The following is a 7,031-nucleotide window of genomic DNA, read 5'->3' as shown; positions in this document are numbered from 1 at the left end:
TCTACTTTTTTGACTCCGAAATCTTGTCGTGAAAATTTTCAACTTTTTTGAAGCCCAAATTCTTCATGAAAATGTTCAACTTTTTTGAAGCAAAAATCTTTTCATGAAAATTTTCAACTTTTTTGAATCCGAAATACTTGATGAAAATTTTCAACTTTTTTGAAGCCGAAATACTTCATGAAAATGTTCGACTTTTTTAAAGCCGAAATCCTGTCGTGAAAATTTTCAACTTTTTTGAATCCAAAATACTTCATGAAAATTTTCAACTTTTTTGAAACCCAAATACTTCATGAAAATTTTCAACTTTTTTGAAGCCGAAATCTTTTCATGAAAATTTTCAACTTTTTTGAATCCGAAATACTTCATGAAAATTTTCAACTTTTTTGAAGCCGAAATCCTGACATGATAATGTTCAACTTTTTTGAAGCCGAAATACTGTCATGAAAATTTTCAACTTTTTTGAAGCCGAAATCTTTCCATGAAAAATTTCAACTTATTTGAAACTGAAATACTTCATGAAAATGTTCGACTTTTTTGAATCCGAAATATTTCATGAAAATTTTCAACTTTTTTGAAGCCGAAATCTTTCCATTGAAATATTCAACTTTTTTGAAGCCGAAATCTTTTCATGAAAATGTTCAACTTTTTTGAATCTGAAATACTTCATGAAAATGTTCGACTTTTTTAAAGCCGAAATACAGTCATGAAAATTTTCAACTTTTTTGAAGCCCAAATATTTCATGAAAATTTTCACCTTTTTTGAAGCCGAAATACTTCATGAAAATGTTAAACATTTTTGAAGCCGAAATACTTCATTAAAATTTTCAACTTTTTTGGAACTGAAATCTTTTCCTGAAAATGTTCAACTTTTTTGAAGCTGAAATACTTCATGAAAATGTTCGACTTTTTTGAAGCCGAAATACTGTCATGAAAATGTTCAACTTTTTTGAAGCTGAATTACTTCATGAAAATGTTCGACTTTTTTAAAGCCGAAATCCTGTCGTGAAAATTTTCAACTTTTTTGAAGCCCAAATACTTCATGAACATTTTCAACTTTTTTGAATCCGAAATACTTCATGAAAATGTTCAACTTTTTTGAATCCGAAATACTTCATGAAAATGTTCGACTTTTTTAAAGCCGAAATACTGTCATGAAGATTTTCAACTTTTTTGAAGCCGAAATACTTCATGAAAATGTTCGACTTTTTTAAAGCCGAAATCCTGACGTGACAATTTTCAACTTTTTTAAATCCAAAATACTTCATGAAAATTTTCAACTTTTTTGAAACCCAAATACTTCATAAAAATGTTCAACTTTTTTGAAGCCGAAATCTTTTCATGAAAATTTTAAACTTTTTTGAATCTGAAATACTTCATGAAAATTTTCAACTTTTTTGAAGCCGAAATACTGTCATGAAAATGTTCAACTTTTTTGAAACCCAAATACTTCATGAAAATGTTCGACTTTTTTAAAGCCGAAATCCTGTCGTGAAAATTTTCAACTTTTTTGAAGCCCAAATACTTCATGAAAATTTTCAACTTTTTTGAAGCCGAAATCTTTTCATGAAAATTTTCAACTTTTTTGAAGCTGAAATACTTCATGAAAATGTTCGACTTTTTTGAATCCGAAATACTTCATGAAAATTTTCAACTTTTTTGAAGCCGAAATCTTTCCATTAAAATATTCAACTTTTTTGAAGCCGAAATCTTTTCATGAAAATGTTCAACTTTTTTGAATCTGAAATACTTCATGAAAATGTTCGACTTTTTTAAAGCCGAAATACAGTCATGAAAATTTTCAACTTTTTTGAAGCCCAAATATTTCATGAAAATTTTCACCTTTTTTGAAGCCGAAATACTTCATGAAAATGTTAAACATTTTTGAAGCCGAAATACTTCATGAAAATTTTCAACTTTTTTGGAACTGAAATCTTTTCCTGAAAATGTTCAACTTTTTTGAAGCTGAAATACTTCATGAAAATGTTCAACTTTTTTAAAGCCGAAATACTGTCATGAAAATTTTCAACTTTTTTGAAGCCCAAATACTTCATGAAAATGTTAAACTTTTTTGAAGCTGAAATATTTCATGAAAATTTTCACCTTTTTTGAAGCCGAATTTCTTCATGAAAATTTTCAACTTTTTTGAAGCCCAAATTCTTCATCAACATTTTCAACTTTTTTGAAGCCGAATTTCTTCATGGAAATTTTCAACTTTTTTGAAGTCCAAATACTTCATGAAAATTTTCAACTTTTTTGAAGCCGAAATCTTTCCATTAAAATATTCAACTTTTTTGAAGCCGAAATCTTTTCATGAAAATGTTCAACTTTTTTGAATCTGAAATACTTCATGAAAATGGTCGACTTTTTTAAAACCGAAATCCTGTCGTGAAAATTTTCAACTTTTTTAATCCGAAATACTTCATGAAAATGTTCAACTTTTTTGAAGCCGAAATCTTTTCATGAAAATGTTCAACTTTTTTGAAGCTGAAATATTTCATGAAAATTTTCACCTTTTTTGAAGCTGAATTTCTTCATGAAAATTTTCAACTTTTTTGAAGCCCAAATTCTTCATGAACTTTTTCAACTTTTTTGAAGCCGAATCTCTTCTTGGAAATTTTCAACTTTTTTCAAGCCGAAATCTTTTTACAAAAATGTTCAACTTTTTTGAAGCTGAAATACTTCATGAAAATTTTCAACTTTTTTGAAGCCGAATTTCTTCATGAATATTTTCAATTGACCCACCCCCCCTTACGAAAAAGTTGAAAAAGACGATACACCCACCCCCTTGCGACAACTTTACTTCATGAACTTTTTTGAAGCCGAAATACTTCATGAACATTTTCAATTGACCCACCCCCCCTTACGAAAAAGTTGAAAAAATACGAAACACTTGCGAAAACTTTTTTGAAGCCGAATTTCTTCATGAATATTTTCAAATGACCCACCCCCCCTTACGAAAAAGTTGAAAAAAGACAATACACCCACCCCTTGCGAAAACTTTTTTGAAGCCGAATTTCTTCATGAAAATTTTCAACTTTTTTGAAGCCCAAATACTTCATGAAAAATTTCAACTTTTTTGAAGCCGAATTTCTTCATGAATATTTTCAACTTTTTTGAAGCCCAAATACTTCATGAAAATTTTCAATTGACCCACCCCCCCTTACGAAAAAGTTGAAAAAAGACGAACCACCCCCCCTTGCGAAAACTTTTTTGGAGCCAAATTTCTTCATGAAAATTTTCTACTTTTTTGAATCCGAATTTCTTCATGAAAATGTTTCACTTTTTTGAAGCCGAAATACTTCATGAAAATTTTGGACATCTGAATATGTCTCTATATGATAAAAAAAAAATATATGATCAAAAAAATGAAAAAGCTTACAGCACCTGGTATTCCCAGGCGGTCTCCCATCCAAGTACTAACCAGGCCCGACCCTGCTTAGCTTCCGAGATCGGGCGTGTTCAGGGTGGTATGGCCGTAAGTCATTATTGTGTGCAGAAAGGGGCCTTTTAAAGATGTCATGCCCTTGATTCTGGCTGAATTTTTGGACATGTGAATATGTCTCTCTATGATAAAAAAAAAACATATGATCAAAAAAATGAAAAAGCTTACAGCACCTGGTATTCCGAGGCGGTCTCCCATCCAAGTACTAACCAGGCCCGACCCTGCTTAGCTTCCGAGATCTGACGAGATCTGGCGTGTTCAGGGTGGTATGGCTGTAAGCCATTATTGTGTGCAGTAAGGGGCCTTTTAAAGATGTCATGCCCTTGATCCTGGCTGAATTTTTGGACATGTGAATATGTCTCTCTATGATAAAAAAAAAACATATGATCAAAAAAATGAAAAAGCTTACAGCACCTGGAATTCCCAGGCGGTCTCCAATCGAAGTACTAAGCAGGCCCGACCCTGCTTAGCTTCCGAGATTGGATGATATGGGGCGTGTTCAGGGAGGTATGGCCGTAAGCCATTATTGTGTGCAGACAGGGGCCTTTTAAAGATCTCATGCCCTTCATTCTGGCTGAATTTTTGGACATGTGAATATGTCTCTATATGATAAAAAAAGAACATATGATCAAAAAAAATGAAAAAGCTTACAGCACCTGGTATTCCCAGGCGGTCTCCCATCCAAGTACTAACCAGGCCAGACGCTGCTTAGCTTCTGAGATCAGACAAGTTCAGGGTGGTATGTCCTTAAGCCATTATTGTGTGCAGAAAGGGGCCTTTTAAAGATGTCATGCCCTTGATTCTGGCTGAATTTTTGGACATGTGAATATGTCTCTATATGATAAAAAAAAAACATATGATCAAAAAAATGAAAAAGCTTACAGCACCTGGTATTCCCAGGCGGTCTCCCATCCAAGTACTAACCAGGCCTTACCCTGCTTAGCTTCTGAGATCGAACGAGATCGGGCGTGTTCAGGGTGGTATGGCCGTAAGCCATTATTGTCTGCAGACAGGGGCCTTTTAAAGATGTCATGCCCTTGATTCTGGCTGAATTTTTGGACATGTGAATATGTCTCTCTATGATAAAAAAAAAACATATGATCAAAAAAATAAAAAAAGCTTACAGCGTCTGGTATTCCCAGGCGTTCTCCCATCCAAGTACTAACCAGGCCCGACCCTGCTTAGCTTCCAAGATCGGACGAGTTCAGGGTGGTTTGGCCGTAAGCCATTATTGTGTGCAGAAAGGGGCCTTTTAAAGATGTCATGCCCTTGATTCTGGCTGAATTTTTGGACATGTGAATATGTCTCTATATGATAAAAAAAAAACATTTGATCAAAAAAATGAAACAGCTTACAGCATTTGATATTCCACAGGCGGTCTCCCATCCAAGTACTAACGATGCCCGACCCTGCATAGCTTCCGAGATCGGACGAGATCGGGCGTGTTCAGGGTGGTATGGCCGTAAGCCATTATTGTGTGCAGAAAGGGGCCTTTTAAAGATGTCATGCCCTTGATTCTGGCTGAATTTTTGGACTTGTGAATATGTCTCTCTATGATAAAAAAAAAACAAATGATCAAAAAAATGAAACAGCTTACAGCATCTGGTATTCCACAGGCGGTCTCCCATCCAAGTACTAACCAGGCACGACCCTGCTTAGTTTCCGAGATCGGACGAGTTCAGGGTGGTATGACCGTAAGCCATCATTGTGTGCAGAAAGGGGCCTTTTAAAGATGTCATGCCCTTGATTCTGGCTGAATTTTTGGACATGTGAATATGTCTCTATATGATAAAAAAAAAACACATGATCAAAAAAATGAAAAAGCTTACAGCACCTGGTATTCCCAGGCGGTCTCCCATCCAAGTACTAACCAGGCCCGACCCTGCTTAGCTTCCGAGATCGGACGAGATCGAGCGTGTTCAGGGTGGTATGGCCGTAAGCCATTATTGTATGCAGAAAGGGGCCTTTTAAAGATGTCATGCCCTTGATTCTGGCTGAATTTTTGGACATGTGAATATGTCTCTATATGATAAAAAAAAAACATATGATCAAAAAAATGAAAAAACTTACAGCACCTGGTATTCCCAGGCTGTCTCCCATCCAAGTACTAACCAGGCCCTACCCTGCTGAGCTTCCGAGATCGGACGACATCAGGCGTGTTCAGGGTGGTATGGCCGTAAGCCATTATTGTGTGCAGAAAGGGGCCTTTTAAAGATGTCATGCCCTTGATTCTGGCTGAATTTTAGGACATGTGAATATGTCTCTATATGATAAAAAAAAAACATATGATCAAAAAAATGAAATAACTTACAGCACCTGGTATTCCCAGGCTGTCTCCCATCCAAGTACTAACCAGGCCCTACCCTGCTTTGCTTCCGAGATCGGACGAGATCAGGCGTGTTCAGGGTGGTATGGCCGTAAGCCATTATTGTGTGCAGAGAGGGGCCTTTTAAAGATGTCATGCCCTTGATTCTGGCTGAATTTTTGGACATGTGAATATGTCTCTATATGATAAAAAAAAACATATGATCAAAAAAATGAAAACGCTTACAGCACCTGGTATTCCCAGGTGGTCTCCCATCCAAGTACTAACCAGGCCCGACTCTGCTTTGCATCCGAGATCGGACGAGATCGGGCGTGTTCAGGGTGGTATGGCCGTAAGCCATTATTGTGTGCAGACAGGGGCCTTTTAAAGATGTCATGCCCTTGATTCTGGCTGAATTTGTGGACATGTGAATATGTCTCTCTATGATAAAAAAAACATATGATCAAAAAAATAAAAAAAGCTTACAGCATCTGGTATTCCCAGGCGGTCTCCCATCCAAGTACTAACCAGGCCCTACCCTGCTTAGCTTCCGAGATCGGACAAGATCAGGCGTGTTCAGGGTGGTATGGCCATAAGCCATTATTGTGTGCAGACAGGGGCCTTTTAAAGATGTCATGCCCTTGATTCTGGCTGAATTTTTGGACATGTGAATATGTCTCTATATGATAAAAAAAAACATATGATCAAAAAAATGAAAACGCTTACAGCACCTGGTATTCCCAGGTGGTCTCCCATCCAAGTACTAACCAGGCCCGACTCTGCTTTGCATCCGAGATCGGACGAGATCGGGCGTGTTCAGGGTGGTATGGCCGTAAGCCATTATTGTGTGCAGACAGGGGCCTTTTAAAGATGTCATGCCCTTGATTCTGGCTGAATTTGTGGACATGTGAATATGTCTCTCTATGATAAAAAAAACATATGATCAAAAAAATAAAAAAAGCTTACAGCATCTGGTATTCCCAGGCGGTCTCCCATTCAAGTACTAACCAGGCCCGACCCTGCTTAGCTTCCGAGATGGGACGAGATCGGGCGTGTTAAGGGTGGTATGGCCGTAAGCCATTATTGTGTGCAGACAGGGGCCTTTTAAAGATGTTATGCCCTTGATTCTGGCTGAATTTTTGGACATGTGAATATGTCTCTATATGATAAAAAAAAAACATATGATCAAAAAAATGAAAAAGCTTACAGCACCTGGTATTCCCAGGCGGTCTCCCATCCAAGTACTAACCAGGCCCGACCCTGCTTAGCTTCCGAGATCGGACG

The 7,031-nt window shown here is 36.7% G+C and overlaps 9 non-coding genes and 5 pseudogenes across 9 annotated transcripts in view; all 14 read right to left on the bottom strand.

Moving 5' to 3' along the window:
• Positions 1–3,372: 3,372 nt before the first annotated feature.
• On the bottom strand, positions 3,373–3,481 carry LOC132967104 (5S ribosomal RNA; annotated as a pseudogene).
• A 122-nt stretch (positions 3,482–3,603) lies between these two features.
• Positions 3,604–3,722, bottom strand: LOC132967083 (5S ribosomal RNA). The gene has a single exon (XR_009670610.1). It is a non-coding gene; the product is annotated as a 5S ribosomal RNA (ribosomal RNA).
• A 122-nt stretch (positions 3,723–3,844) lies between these two features.
• LOC132967046 (5S ribosomal RNA) lies at positions 3,845–3,963 on the bottom strand (annotated as a pseudogene).
• Positions 3,964–4,317: 354 nt separating this feature from the next.
• Positions 4,318–4,436, bottom strand: LOC132967087 (5S ribosomal RNA). The gene has a single exon (XR_009670614.1). It is a non-coding gene; the product is annotated as a 5S ribosomal RNA (ribosomal RNA).
• A 123-nt stretch (positions 4,437–4,559) lies between these two features.
• LOC132967062 (5S ribosomal RNA) lies at positions 4,560–4,668 on the bottom strand (annotated as a pseudogene).
• Positions 4,669–4,790: 122 nt separating this feature from the next.
• Positions 4,791–4,910, bottom strand: LOC132967051 (5S ribosomal RNA; annotated as a pseudogene).
• A 354-nt stretch (positions 4,911–5,264) lies between these two features.
• Positions 5,265–5,383, bottom strand: LOC132967072 (5S ribosomal RNA). The gene has a single exon (XR_009670600.1). It is a non-coding gene; the product is annotated as a 5S ribosomal RNA (ribosomal RNA).
• Positions 5,384–5,505: 122 nt separating this feature from the next.
• On the bottom strand, positions 5,506–5,624 carry LOC132967109 (5S ribosomal RNA; annotated as a pseudogene).
• Positions 5,625–5,746: 122 nt separating this feature from the next.
• Positions 5,747–5,865, bottom strand: LOC132967100 (5S ribosomal RNA). Its single transcript, XR_009670626.1, has one exon. It is a non-coding gene; the product is annotated as a 5S ribosomal RNA (ribosomal RNA).
• Positions 5,866–5,986: 121 nt separating this feature from the next.
• Positions 5,987–6,105, bottom strand: LOC132967091 (5S ribosomal RNA). Its single transcript, XR_009670618.1, has one exon. It is a non-coding gene; the product is annotated as a 5S ribosomal RNA (ribosomal RNA).
• Positions 6,106–6,226: 121 nt separating this feature from the next.
• LOC132967096 (5S ribosomal RNA) lies at positions 6,227–6,345 on the bottom strand. Its single transcript, XR_009670623.1, has one exon. It is a non-coding gene; the product is annotated as a 5S ribosomal RNA (ribosomal RNA).
• Positions 6,346–6,466: 121 nt separating this feature from the next.
• On the bottom strand, positions 6,467–6,585 carry LOC132967090 (5S ribosomal RNA). The gene has a single exon (XR_009670617.1). It is a non-coding gene; the product is annotated as a 5S ribosomal RNA (ribosomal RNA).
• A 121-nt stretch (positions 6,586–6,706) lies between these two features.
• LOC132967102 (5S ribosomal RNA) lies at positions 6,707–6,825 on the bottom strand. The gene has a single exon (XR_009670628.1). It is a non-coding gene; the product is annotated as a 5S ribosomal RNA (ribosomal RNA).
• Positions 6,826–6,947: 122 nt separating this feature from the next.
• Positions 6,948–7,031, bottom strand: part of LOC132967084 (5S ribosomal RNA) — a 119-nt gene continuing 35 nt past the window's right edge. Inside the window, exon 1 of the ribosomal RNA XR_009670611.1 lies at positions 6,948–7,031. This exon is cut by the window's right edge and continues 35 nt beyond it. This is a non-coding gene — a ribosomal RNA (5S ribosomal RNA).

This window comes from Labrus mixtus, unplaced genomic scaffold (genome assembly GCF_963584025.1).
Source record: "Labrus mixtus unplaced genomic scaffold, fLabMix1.1 SCAFFOLD_47, whole genome shotgun sequence".
NCBI classification, from domain to species: Eukaryota; Metazoa; Chordata; class Actinopteri; order Labriformes; family Labridae; genus Labrus; species Labrus mixtus.
Note: the sequence above shows the minus strand (reverse complement) of the source record. Positions and strands in the feature narration are given on the sequence as shown.